The following is a 15,161-nucleotide window of genomic DNA, read 5'->3' as shown; positions in this document are numbered from 1 at the left end:
GTACTTACTAAGTTCTAGGTATTATATCCAGTGCTGGGACAACAAAGATAAACATAATTCCTGTATTCTGAGAACTCACACTAATAGGGAAAACAGATGTCTAAACAGTCAAGTTACAATATTGTGTGGTAAATGCTGTAACAGAAATATAAGTGTTAGGGGCGCCTAGGTGGCTCAGTCGGTTAAGCATCTGACTCTTGATTTCAGCTCAGGTCATGATCTCATGATTCATGAGATTGAGCCATGAGGCAGGCTCCAGACTCCACACTAACAGCACAGAGCCAGACCCTGCTTGGGATTCTCTCCCTCTCTCTGCCCCTCCCCCGTGTGTGTGTGTGTGTGTGTGTGTGTGTGTGTGTGTGTGCATGTGCACACTCATTCTCTCTCTCCCTTTCAAAATAAATAAATAAACAAAACAAAAAAGAAATGCTAAAAAAAAAAAAGAAAGAAATATAAGTGTTAGGGAATAAAGAGGACAGTAATTAACTGCCTGCGAGAGAAGGGAAAAATTACTCAAGAAGTTGCCATTTGTACTGGAGTTTGAAGAATCAGCAGAAGATTTTTGGATAAAGAAAGAGCATTCCAAACAAGTGGGAACATCATCAAGAAGATTATAAAGTAATGATTGTCAGGTGCCCTTTTGCTAAGTAGTGAGAGGCAAAGCTGAAAATGTAGATGGAAGCCAGATTTTGCCAAACAGTGGCATTTTTCTTTTATCCTGTAGGTCAGAATTTCCCAATCAGTAGTTTGTAAACTCCTGGGGTTGTTTTGTTTTGTTTTGTTTTGTTTTGTTTTGTTTTGTTTTGTTTTGCAAGGGTGTTCCAGGTCATTTTAAAGGCATAAATGACATTTGTTACCATTTCAAATAAAACGATTTTTATTTCTTCCTTTTGAATCAGGACATCAGTCTCTGAGAGTGTATTAGAAGAGCATACACAATATGATCCACAGTATTGCCAAATGGTTCAGCTAAGCAGTGTTGGACGGAAGTGTTGAAAGCAAGATTTCTTCCAAGAATGCTAGAGTGGTTCAACATAAGAAAGTAAATAAATGAGATATACCACATTAATAATATGAAGGGGGAAAAACTGAATGATTGTCTCAATTGATGGAGAAAAAGCATTGGCAAAATCCAACGCTCATTCATGATTTTTTTAAAAATGAAAACACTCAACAAAACTAGGGATAGAAGAAAACTTCTTCAATATAGTAAAGGGCATTTATGAAAAACCCATAAGTAATATCATTCTCAATAATAAAAGATTGAAAGGTTTCCCTTCAAGGTGGGGAACAGACAATGATGCTCATTTTCACTACTTCTCTTTAACATTGTACTGGAAACTCTAGCCAAAGCAATTAATAATAAAAATAAAAGTCATCTAAATGGGAAAGGAAAATGTTAAACAATCTCTCTTCACAGATAACATAATCTTATTTACAGAAAATCCTAAAAAATACACATAAACACACATACACAATTCTTTTAGAGCTAATAAAAGAATTTAGCAAAGTTACAGAATACAATATCTGCACATAAAAAATCAGTTGTATTTCTATACACAAACAGTGGATAATCTGAAAAGGAACTTAAGAAAATAATTCCATTTTTTTAGTATCAAAAAGAATAAAATACTTAGGAATAAATTGTGTTTTACTTCGAAATAAATTTAATCAAAGAAATGTAAGGCTTGTACCCTAAAAACTATAAAGCATTGTTGAAGAGATTAAAGAAGACCTAAATAAATGAAGACATCTCTTAACAACGGATTAGAAGATTTAACGTTGTTAAGATGGTTATATTCCTAAAGCAATTTGTAGATTCAGTTTAATCCCATCAAAATCCCAATGTCCTCTTTTGTAGAAATGGAAAAGCTGTTCTTAATATTCATATGGAACTCTAAGGGACTTGAATAACAAAAACAATCCTGAAAAAGAAGAATAAAGTTAGAGGACTCACACTTCCTGATTTTAAAACTTTCGGTAAAGCTACAATAATCAAAATCATGCGTACTAGCATAAGGATAGACATATAGATCAATGGAATAGAATTGAGAATAGAAATAAATCCTCAAATTTGCAATCAATTGATTTTCATGGGTATCAAGACCATTCAATGGGGAAAGAATAGTCTTTTCAACAAATGGTGCTGGGACACCTGAATAGCCACATGCAAAACAATGAATTTGAACCCTTATTTCGCATTATATACAAAAATTAAGTCAAAAAGTATCAAATAGCTAAACCAAAGAGCTAAAACTATAGTTTTATAGGGATGTGATCATTGGTTTTATGTTAATTTTACATTGTGGTAGTTAATTTTATGTACGAGGCTATGGTATTCAGTTGTGGCCAAATACTAGTCTAGATGTTGCTATGAACATATTTTTTAGATGTGATTAACATTTTTTTTGATGTTTATTTTTGAGAGACAGAGAGAGACAGAGCGTGAGCAGGGGAGGGGTAGAGGGAGAGGGAGGCCCAGAATCCAAAGCAGGCCCCAAGGCTCTGAGCTGTCAGCACGGAGCCCGATTAGGGGCTCAAACTCACAAACGGTGAGATCATGACCTGAGCCAAAGTCGGACGCTCAACCAACTGAGCCACCAAGGCGCCCCATCGATGCGATTAACATTTTTTAAAAGATTTTATTTTTAGGGGCGCCTGGGTGGCTCAGTCAGTTAAGCTTGGAGCTTGGACTCTTTGTCTCTCTCTCTGTTCCTCCCCCATTCATGCTGTGTCTCTCTCTGTCTCTCAAAAATAAACATTAAGGGGCGCCTGGGTGGCGCAGTCGGTTAAGCGTCCGACTTCAGCCAGGTCACGATCTCGCGGTCCGTGAGTTCGAGCCCCGCGTCGGGCTCTGGGCTGGTGGCTCGGAGCCTGGAGCCTGTTTCCGATTCTGTGTCTCCCTCTCTCTCTGCCCCTCCCCCGTTTATGCTCTGTCTCTCTCTGTCCCAAAAATAAATAAAAACGTTGAAAAAAAAATTAAAAAAAAAAATTAAAAAAAAATAAACTTTGGGGCGCCTGGGTGGCGCAGTCGGTTAAGCGTCCGACTTCAGCCAGGTCACGATCTCGCAGTCCGGGAGTTCGAGCCCCGCGTCAGGCTCTGGGCTGATGGCTCGGAGCCTGGAGCCTGCTTCTGATTCTGTGTCTCCCTCTCTCTCTGCCCCTCCCCCGTTCATGCTCTGTCTCTCTCTGTCCCAAAAATAAATAAACATTGAAAAAAAAAAATAAACATTAAAAAATAATAATAATAAATAAATAAAAATAAAGATTTTATTTTTAAGTAAACTCTACACACAACATGGGGCTCAGACTCACAACCCCAAGATCAAGAGTCATAGGCTCTACCTACTGAGCCAGCCAAGAGCCCCTAGATGTGATTAACATCCAAAATCAGTAGACTTTAAGCAAAGCAGATTACCCTCCATAATGTAGGCGGGCATCTTCCAATCAGTTGTTGGCCTTAGAGCAGATTGTGTGAGGTTTTCTGAAAAGGAAGGAATTCTGCCTCAAGATTGAAACATATGTTGAATAACTATGCTGTATACCTGAAACTAACGTAACATTGTGTGTCAACTATACTTCAGTTAAAATTTAATTTAATTTAATTTAATTAATTATTTTAAAAGATCAAAACATACAAACCCTGCCTGAGTTCCTAGCCTGCCCCAAGGATTTTGGATTTGTCAGCTCTCACAGTATATCAGCCAATTCTTCAAAATCTCTTCTCTCTTTTCTCTCTCTCTCCCTCTCTCTCTCTCATGTGCATGCGTGTCTCTGTGTGCTGTTATAGTAAAGAACATAACTGGTGTTTGTCCCAGAGTCCTGACATAGAGCTTTAAAAACCCTTGGAATTTCCTGAGTGATAGGAATGCCTTGGTTATACTAATGAGGTAGAAAGGTTACTTCTCCCTTTACTTTAGGAAACTGAAATAAACTTGCTTCTAAAATCTGATAAAGACATTACTAGGAAGGAAAATTACAGACCAATCTCTTTCAAGAACACAGATGCAAAAATCCTAAACTTAATACCAGCAAACTTAATCAAACAATATATAAAAAGGATCATGAACAATATCACAAACCTGTTATGTTTATTTCAGGAATTCACAGTTGCCTTAATATTTTAAAAATTCATTGTAATTCAGCACTTTAATAGAATAAACAAGAAGAACCATAGGAACATCTCTTTTTTTCTGAAGTTTAATTATTTTTGAGAGAGAGAGAGAGACAGGATAGGGGGAAGGGGCAGAGAGGGAGAGAGAGAGAATCCCAAGCAGGGCCATTGCTGTCAGAGCAGAGCTCAACATGAGGTCCCATCTCACAAACCTGGAGATCATGACCTGAGCAAAAATCACGAGTCAGATGCTTAACTGACTGAGCCACCCAGGTACCCCCATACAAACATTTTTTTAATGTTTATTTATTTTTGAGAGAGAGAGAGAGAGAGACACACACACACACACACACACACACAGTGTGAGTGGGGGAGGGGCAGGGGGGAGAGAGAGAGACAGACAGAGACAGACACAGATCTGAAGCAGGCTCTGTGCTGACAGCAGAGAATCCAATGCAGGGCTGGAACTCACAACCTGAGCCGAAGTCAGACACTTAACCAAATGAACCACCCAGGCACCCCTTGAACATCTTAATAGAGGCAGAAAAAGCACTTGATAAAATCCAATACGCATTCATGCTAAAATTCTTAGCAAACCAGAAATAAAAGGGAACTTCCTTCATCTGCTAAACAATATTAGCAAAAACCACACAGTAAATATTACACATAAATAAAACTTTCCTCTACGTTAAAAAAAAAAAAAAAAGAAGAAGATAAAAATCCCCATTATCCATTGAACATCGTACTGGGAATCCTAGCCTGTACAATAGAGCAAAGAAAAGAAATAAAATTCATAAGGCTTAGAAAGAAAGGAATAAAGCTATCATATGCAGACAATATGATTGTGTAGAATATCACAGTATGCTTTTGGAAAAGCATCTACTGATAAATTTTTAGGATTGATAAGCAAATTTAGCAAGATTTTTAGGCAAAAGGTCAATATAGAAATATTTATTTTTTATTTAAGAGAGAGAGAGCTTGAGTGGGGGAGAGAGGCAGAGGGGCAGAGAGAGAGAGAGAAGAGAATCTTAAGCAGGATCCACCCTCAGTGTGTAGCCCAACATGGGGCTCCATCCCACAACCTGGAAATCATAACCTAAGCTGAAATCAAGAGTTGGACACTCAACTGACTGAGCCACCCAGGTGCCCCGAAAGATCTATTTTATTTCCAACTATTGATATTATTTAGCAAATGACATTTTTTATTATTTAAAGATTTCATTTTTAAGTAATCTCTACACCCAACATGGAGCTTGAATTTACAACTCTGAAATCAAAAGTCACATGCTCTAATGAGTGAGCCAGGCATGTGCCCCTAGAAAATGACATTTAAAATACCATAGGGGGGGCGCCTGGGTGGCGCAGTCGGTTAAGCAGCCGACTTCAGCCAGGTCACGATCTTGCGGTCCGTGAGTTCGAGCCCCGCGTCGGGCTCCGGGCTGATGGCTCGGAGCCTGGAGCCTGTTTCCGATTCTGTGTCTCCCTCTCTCTCTGCCCCTCCCCCGTTCATGCTCTGTCTCTCTCTGTCCCAAAAATAAATAAACGTTGAAAAAAAAAAAAAATTTAAAATACCATAGGGGCACCTGGGTGGCTCAGTCGGTTAAGCGTCCAACTTCGGCTCAGGTCATGATCTCGTGGTTCATGAGTTCGAGCCCCGCATCAGGCTCTGTGCTGACAGCTCGGAGCCTGGAGCCTGCTTCAGATTCTGTGTCTCCCTCTCTCTCTGGCCCTTTCCCTCTCGAGCTCTGTTTCTCTCTCTCTCTCTCTCAAAAATAAACATTAAAAAAAATTTTTTTAATAAATAAAATAAAATAAAATACCATACAAAGCCGACATTATGTGCCTCCTGATGATCATCATTACCTATGAAATAATCCCACCCCCCCCAAAAAAAAGTAATTCTGATAAGTCTTAGATCCAACTTCTCCATCTACAGGAAATACAGAAGACAATGGAACATGTTAAATAACAACATGGGTATTTAATCAGTAAAAATCTGCCTACAAAACTCTAGAGGACAGAGGCACCTGTGTGGCTCAGTTGGTTAAGCATCTGACTTGATTTCAGCTCGGGTTTTGTAAGATGGGATTCTCTCTCCCTCTCTCTGCTCCTCCCCGCTTGTACTCTCTTTTTCTCTCTCTCAAAATAAATAAATAAACATTAAAAAAAAAATTTTCTAGGGGTGCCTCAGTGCCTCAGTTGGTTAAACCTCCGACTTCGGCTCAGGTCATGATCTCACGGGTTCGTGGGTTCCAGCCTGGCATCAGGCTCTAAGTTGACAGCTGGGAGCCTGGAGCCTGCTTTGGACTCTGTGTCTCCCTCTTTCTCTGCCCCTCCCCCTCTCGCGCTCTGTCTTTCTCTGTCTCTCAAAAATAAATAAATTTGTTTTTAAATTTAAATTTTAAATTAAATTAAATTTAAAAATTTTTAAAAATAATAAACACAGCAACCAATCTCAATATGTGAACCTTATTTAGATCTTGAGTCAAACAAACTATAAAAAATAATTTATATCATTTATGAGACAATTGGAATTTGAATACTGATGGATATTTGATGGTATTCAAAGATTATTGTTAAGTTTTTAGACATAATAATAACATTGTGATTAAAATATTGTGATTATTTCTTTTTAAAGAGTCCTTACCTTTTAGGTATACATATTTAATTATGAATAAAATTATATTATCTGAGATTTGCTTGAAAATAATGTCAGAGTTGAAGCTGGGTGATGGGATCATGATTCCATCAAATTCATTATACACTTCTCTTTTTTTTTAAGTTTATTTATTTATTTTGAGAGACCATGTGAGCATCAGCTGGGGAGGGGTAGAGGGATGGGGAGAGAAAGAATCCCAAGCAAGCACCATGTTGTCAACATGAAGCCTGATGTGGGGCTTGAACTTACAAACCGTGAGATCATGACCTGAGTCGAAATCCAGTCAGACAATCAACCAACTAAGCCACCCAGGCACCCCTATTCATTATACACTTCTACATGCTTTTGATTTGTTTAAAAATTTCCCTAATAAAGATGAAAAGAATCATTTACTATAGCTTCATAAAACCCTCTTTATTGAAAACTAAATTTTATTAAGAGAAATTAGGAAGGCTTAAATAAATGGAGAGACACACACATTTGTGAACAGAAGACTCATTATTTTTAGTATGTCAATTATCTTTAACCTGACCCATAAATTTGATGCAATTCCAATCAAAATCCTGCATGTTTTTGCGTGACAATTAACAGGATGATTCAAACATTTATATAGAAATGCCAATGACTGAGAATAACTAAGACAGTTGTGAAGAAGATAAAAGTGGTAAGACACAACCAAATTTCAAGACTTACCACAAAGCCACATTAATAAATACAGTGAGGTATTGTGCAAAGATAGACTAACGTAGCAAAATGAAGAGTCCTGAAACAGACCCACACATGTATACATTTACCTGATTTATGTGTACTAATACAATGCAAGGAAAAAAATTGATGGTATTTTCAATAAATGCTGCTGGGAGAAAGTACTAGGATTTAGAGTGGGCTGATGAGGCAGAGTCATACAAGTGGAGGGTCAGATTTAAAAATTCTGGTATTTTGTTCATCATAGGTTTTCCACATTAATTTTGATTTGTAAATAACATTGTATTAAATATTACCTTGATTACTAAGGGTTTTTTTTGGTGCCCCTTCAATTGTGTGCCCAAGGCGAATGCCTCACTCATCTCACCCTACTTCCTGCCCCACTGAAGGAATTGGATATTTCTCTAGAGTTTAAAAAAAAAAAAAAAAAAGAACTTCAATACATTATACCATAGACAAATTACACCATACACAAAAAGTAACTTGAGATGGATCATAGACCTTAATGTAAAAGAAAAAAAAGAAAGAAAGAAACCTAGAAGACTATCATCATAGCCTGGGGACTGGCAAAGATTTCTTACATTGGAAACAACAACAAAAAAGGCCTCACCGTAAAAGTAAAAACTGATACACTGGATTTCATTAAAATTAAGAACTTCTGTTCATTAATACACCATTGTGAGTGAAAAGATAAGCCACAGAGTGGGAGTGTTTGTTTTTCATACCTATAGCCGACAAACAACTCATATCTACAATATTTAAAGAATTCCCACAAATTAATAAGTAAAAGGCTGACAACCCAATCATTAAAAATGGGCAAAAAATTGGACAGGCAGATCACAAAAGAGGATTTTCAAATGGCCAAAAAACATAGGAAGTTTCTCAATATCATTAGCAATCAGGGAAATGTGCATTAAAACCACAACGCAAGCATAATACCTGGAGTGTCTAAAATTAATAAGGTCGACAAAGTCAAGGGTTAACAAGAATGTGGAAAAACTAGAACTCTCATACTCTATTAATGGAAGTGTAAACTGGTATAATTACTTTAGAGAACTGTTTGCTATCATCTACTAAAATTAAACACAGCAGGGGCGTCTGGGGTGGTTCAGTCAGTTAAGTGACGGACTCTTGATTTCAGCTCAGGTCATGATCTCAAGGTTTGCGGGACCGAGCCCTGCGCTGAGCCTCATGCTGTCAGCACAGAGCCTGCTTCGGATTCTCTCTCTCCCTCTCTCTCTGCTCCTCCCCTGCTCATGCTGTCTCTCTCAAAATAAATAAAGTTTATAAATTAATTAATTAGTTAATTAATTTAATTAAACATAGTATATGGCCAAGCAATTCCTATCCTATTAGAAATAGGGTTCCACACCAACAATGTATCATTTACAATTAACATCTTGAGACTTTATCTTGTCATACAGGTATGTACATTTTTAATTATAAAAAATACCTGACTTTTTGAAAGGCAGTATGCAAGAATGCCAGCCACTGGGTCATAAAGGCAATTTTTTGTCTATTTTTTATGCCACAACAGGCAGTTAAATTTCATTCTACATTTATTTATACATTGTGGTCCCAAACTAACAAGCATGACCTAATGTCACTTTAAAATTTGTTGTCAAATAAATAAATTAATTAATTAATTAAATTAAATTTGTTGTCACCTAGGGTGCCTGGGTGGCTCAGTCAGTTGAGCATCTGACTCTTGGTTTTGGTTCAGGTCATGATCCAAGGGTTGTGGGATTGGTCCTGAGTCAGGCCTGCTTGGGATTCTCTCTCTCTCTCCCTCTGCTCCTTTTCCCCACTCACATACTCAATCTCTCTCTCTCAAATTAAAGAAAAAGAAAAGAAAAAGAAAAAAAAAAGAATTTGTTGTCAACAACGTGTGAATCTCAAAAACATTATGTTCAACAAAAGAAGCCAGATACAAAACAATATATGCTGTATTACTCTATTTTTTATTCTTATTTAAAAAATTTTAAGTCCAGTGTAGTTAATATACAGTGTTATATTACTTTCAGGTGTACAGTATAGAGATTCAACACTTCCGTATATTATTCAGTGCTCACCAAGATAGTATACTCTTAGGATGTATGGCTGGCTCTGTAGGTAGAGTATACGACTCTTAATCTTGGGGTTGTAGGTTCAAGCCCCATGTTGGGTGTAGAGATTACTTAAGAAAGAAAGGAAGAAAGGAAGAAAGAAAGAAAGAAAAAGAAATAGAGTCTTAAAACAAAACAAAAGGTAGTATACTCTTAATACCCTTCACCTATTTCACCTATCCCCTCCCACCTCCCCTCGGGGTTTGTTCTCTATGGTTAAGAGTCTGTTTTGCAGTTTGTCTCTCTTTTCTTTTTTCTTTTTTTTTTTTTTTTGTTCCTTTGTTTTGTTTCTTAAATTCCACATATGAATGAAATCATAAGGTATCTGTCTTTCTCTGGTTTTTTAAATTTGTTTTTATTAAACATTTTTATTTATTTTTGAGAGACAGAGTGTGAGCAGGGAGGGGCAGAGAGAGAGAGAAAAGGGAGACACAGAATCCGAAGCAGGCACCAGGATCTGGCCTGTCAGCACAGAGCCTGATGCAGGGCTCAAACCCACAGACCGCGAGATCATGACCTGATCTGAAGCCGGACGCCTAAGCGACTGGGTCACCCAGGCGCCTCACTCTCACTGACTTATTTCACTAGGTATTATACTCTCTAGATCCATCCATGTTGTTGCAAATGGCAAGGTTTTGGGGGTTTTATGGCTGGTGTTAACAAGAATGCGGAAAAACTAGAACTCTCATACTCTATTAATGGAAGTATAAACTGGTATAATTACTTTAGAGAACTGTTTGCTATCATCTACTAAAATTAAACATAGCAGGGGTGTCTGGGGTGGTTCAGTCAGTTAAGTGTGTATATACATATGTTCTTGATTCATTCACGTACCAATAGATGTATAATTTTATTTTTACAAGGTTCAAGAAGAGGCAAATTAATCCATGACCATAGACATCAGAATAGAGGTTGCCTCTGAGTGGGAGGAGAACAGACTAGAAAAGATCATGAAGGAACTCTCCATGATTATAGCAATATTATAAGCTTGATTGGGGTGCTAGTTAATGGGTATATAAATTTATCAAAACTCATCAAACTGTACACATAAGATCTGTGCATTTTGCTGTATATCATCATGCTTGACTGAAAAGTATATTTGACAAAAAAGCTTTTTCTTACATACATAGGTACTAAGAAAGTTTATTAATTATGTAGCAAGGTGACACTGAGTAATTTACACTACACTTTGTTTTCTTGCTACATCCTTCTGGGAAACAAACTGCTGTTTCCCCTCACCAAAGAGGGCAGCTAGGCCTTTGTTCTTAAGGTCTTGGTTCCCCTAATCCATGGCAGGGAGTTAAGTTTCACATGCTGAAAAAATTAGCAGGAATGTAAGAGACACCCCTCATCTAAGACTAGATCTGTGGGGGGGTTTTAAGCTGAATTGTGCCAGAGGCTTAGTGTTTAGTGCTTTCAGGGTTGAGAAGAAAAGGAAGCTGGCTCCCTGAAATGGAAACAACACTGAGGCTGCTGATACACCGGAATAGTGAGGCCCTGAGCATGGTGGGATTTAGCCCTCCTGGTGTTAACATCTCAGATGTAGTATACTGAGGACTTTAGCAAACATCTCTGTGACCAAGCTTGGCACAAAGGCGTTGAGCCACAGTTTTTGCCTTCAGATGGCAAGGAAAAAAGCAACACTTATTCCCATGGTTTAAGGACCTGATCCTCTGCCATTTTGGACAAATGGCACAAACTCCAGAGTTCTTAGGGCACCTGGGTGGCTCAGTCGGTTAAGCTTCAGACTTTGGCTCAGGTCATAGTCTTGGGGTTCATGAGTTCAAGCCCTAAGTGAGGCTGTGTGCTGACAGCTCAGAGTCTGGAACCTGCTTCAGATTCTGTGTCTCCCTCTCTCTCTGCCCCTCCCCCACTCACGTTTTCTCTCTCTCTCTCTCTCTCTCTCTCTCTCTCTCTCTCTCAAAAATACACAAACATTTAAAAAAATTAAAAACAAAAACAAACTCCAAAGTTCTTATACAATAAAAAGGTTGGGGAGTTAAAACTGATACTGGACTTTTTTGCCAACCTAGGTGATAGGAGGTTTAAACTAGATTAAACTTGATAACAGACAAGGAAATATATTTGCCCTTTTTTTTATACCTAATTGTTGTGGAACAATTCATACCTGTCCAAGTCAATTAGATATCATGCATCACTTGTTACATGGGGAAAAAGTGGACATTTGTCTTTTCTCTTTCTCTTAAAGATGGTATTAAAGTGAACTTTGCAATTTTAAAAACCATGCTGTTTTAAAATGAAATATTATTGTCTACGGCCATACCACCCTGAACGCGCCCAATCTCGTCTAAAATGAAATATTATTTACCTAAAGTCATTTACCATATATGATGAAAAAGAGATAAAAATGATGTTTAAATTCCCAAGGGGGTTGACAAATTTTTGACAATGAAAGAAGTCTGAGGGTCAAACCAGGTTGGGAAATGTTGTTGCAGGCAGAGAATGCTGAGAGATTTTATTCATTTAGTTAGTTACTTTTGGCAGAGTGACGCAATCAGCTGCGGGAAGTTTTGTGTAGGCGGTTTTTGTCTTGTAGAGTCAGGGTCTCTTTATGCACTAGGCTGGAAAAAGTTTGCAGGAGACAAGCTAGCATACTGTAAATACATGAAGTCCTAGTTAAGGTAATAATAATCTGGATTGTTTTATCTGAGAGATGTTTCTGAGAAAAAAAACTGAAAAGACTTTGTGGCCAAATACATTGACAGCTATATCTATCTCCAAGATCTGGAAGGTAGGCTAGTGCTGTCCAATAGATTTTTTTCTCTGATGATGGACATATTCTATTTCCGCTCTGTCCAATATGATAATCTCTAGCCACATGTGATAGTGAAATGTCAATAGGGCAATGAAGGAACTGAATTTTAAATTTTATGTGATTTGATTAATTTAAATTTAAATGGCCACAGGTGGTCAGTGGATACCAGATTGGAAAGCACAGGTCTATACCATTAATTTGAGTGGCTAGATGAATATCTCCACATAAATTTTACAAGCACTTCAAACGTAATAGTTCATGTTCCGCCTCCTACCACACTCACAACTTCTGTCTAATGTTTCCTACATCGTTCAAAATGCCATCATCTTGCCATTCACTCAGGGTTAAAGTTGAGAAGTCATTTATTCATTTCACCAACATATAGGGAGCACTTACTAAATGCCACGCAGCATACTAGGCACAGGGGATACAAAGATAAGTACGGTCCTTGTAGGAAAACAATGATAATATTCATAATTAACTCTTTGTTGGATTTGAGATCCAATCAGGAAAAAAAGATTCACTCCCTTCTCTCTCTTTCTGCTTTACTTTCCACATCCAAACTTTCACCACAATACCTCCCTGAGGGCAAAGATTTTTGTCCCTTGCATTTACTGCTGTATCCATTGTGCCTACAGTAGCACCTTGTATATGGTGGTAGTGGGTGATAAACATTTGAGGAATGTATCCAGACCTCTCTCCTACCTTTCTGCTCTAATTCTTTAACTCCCTTTCCCCTTCTTCCCACTACATCATTAATAGAGCCTCCGATTGGCTTAGCTACCCAGGCAACTGCCATAGATGCTTCCTGGAGTTATTTTAAAGCTTTCCTCTCAGAATGTGGTCCTGAGTCAGTCAGGTTACAGGATACAAAATCACCGTACAGAAATCCACTACATTTATATACACGAATAATGAACCATAGAAAGAGAAATTAAGAAAACAATCCCATTTATGATTGCACCAAAAATAATAGAATACCTAGGATTAAACTTAGGAGGTCAAAGACCTGCACTCAGAAAACTATAAAACACTGATGAAAAAACTGGAGATGGCACAAATGGAAAGGCATTCCATGCTCATGGCTCAGAAGAACAAATATTGTTAAAATGTCCATACTACCCAAAGCAATCTACAGATTTCATGCAATCCCTATCAAAATACCAATAGCATTTTTCACAAAACTAGAATAAACAATCATATAATGTATATGGAACCACAAAAGACCACGAACAGCCAAAGCAATCTTGAAAACACACACATCCACATACCCACAAATCTAGAGATACCACAATTCCACATTTCAAGATATACTAAAAAGCTATAGTAATCAAAACAGTGTGGTATTGGCACCAAAAACAGACACAGAGATCAAAGGAACAGAATAGAAAGCTCAGAAATAAACCCATCATTATATGGTCAAGTAATCTTCAACAAAGGAGGCAAGAATATGCAGTGGGGAAAAGACAGTCTGTTAAACAAATGGTGTTGGGAAAACTGGACATTTACATGCAAAAGAATGAAACTGGACCATTTTCTTACACCATACACAAAAATAAACTCAAAATGGATTAAGGACCTGAATGTGAAACCTGAAACCAAAAAAATCCTTGAAGAAAGCACAGGCAGTAATTTGACATTGGCCACAGCAACATTTTTCTAGATATGTCTCCTGAGGCAAGGGAAAGAAAAGCAAAAATAAACTATTGGGACTACATCAAAACAAAAAGCTTCTGCACAGTGAAGGAAACAATCAATGAAACTAAAAGACAACCTACTGAATGGGAGAAGATATTTGCAAATGACATATCCGATAAAGTGTATCTAAAATTCATAAAGAGCTTACAAAACGCAACACCAAAACCCACAAATAATCCAATTAAAAACGGGCAGAAGAGATGAATAGACATTTCTCCAAAGATGACATACAGATGGCCAGTAGACACATGAAAAGATGGTCAAAATCACTCATCATCAGGGAAATGAAAATCAAAACTACTATGAGCTATCACTTCACACCTGTCAGAATGGCTAAAATCAGTAACACAAGAAACAAGTATTGGCAAGGATGTGGAGAAAAAGGAACTCTCACGCACCGATGGTGGGAATCCAAACAGGTGCAGCCACTATGAAAAACAGTATGAAGGTCTCTCAAAAAATTAAAAATAGAATTAACATATAAACCAGTAATTGTACTATTGAGTATTTACCCCAAAACTATGAAAATGCTAATTTGAAAGGGTATATGCACACTATGTTTATAGCAACATTATTTACTATAGGCAAATTACGAAAGCAGCTCAAGTGTCCATTGAAAGATGAATCAGTAAAGAATATGTGGTATACAGATACAATGGAATTCAGGCATAAAAAAGAATGAAATGATGCCATTTGCAACAACATGGATGGATCTAGAGAGTATAATGCTAGGTGAAATAAAGCAGGCAGAGAAAGACAAATTCTACATGATTTCACTCATATGTGGAACTTAAGAAACAAAACAAAAGAACAAAGGAAAAATAAAAAGACAAACCATGGGCACTTGAGTGGCTCAGTTGGTTAAGCGTCCCACTTCAGTTCAGGTCATCATCTCAGAGTTTGTGAGTTCAAGCCCCACATTGGGCTCTGTACTGACAGCGCAGAGCCTGCTTCAGATCCTCTGTCTCCCTCTCTCTGCCCCTCACCCTGCTCCCAAAAATAAATAAACATTTTGGGGAAAAAAAAAAAAAAAGGACAAACCAAAAAAACAGACCCAAGTATAGAGGTTTTTTTTTTTTAATGTTTATTTTTTAGAGAGAGGGG

The sequence above is a fragment of the Puma concolor genome, chromosome A3 (assembly GCF_028749965.1).
Source record: "Puma concolor isolate L17-30 chromosome A3, mPumCon1.1.hap2, whole genome shotgun sequence".
NCBI classification, from domain to species: domain Eukaryota; kingdom Metazoa; phylum Chordata; class Mammalia; order Carnivora; family Felidae; genus Puma; species Puma concolor.
Note: the sequence above shows the minus strand (reverse complement) of the source record.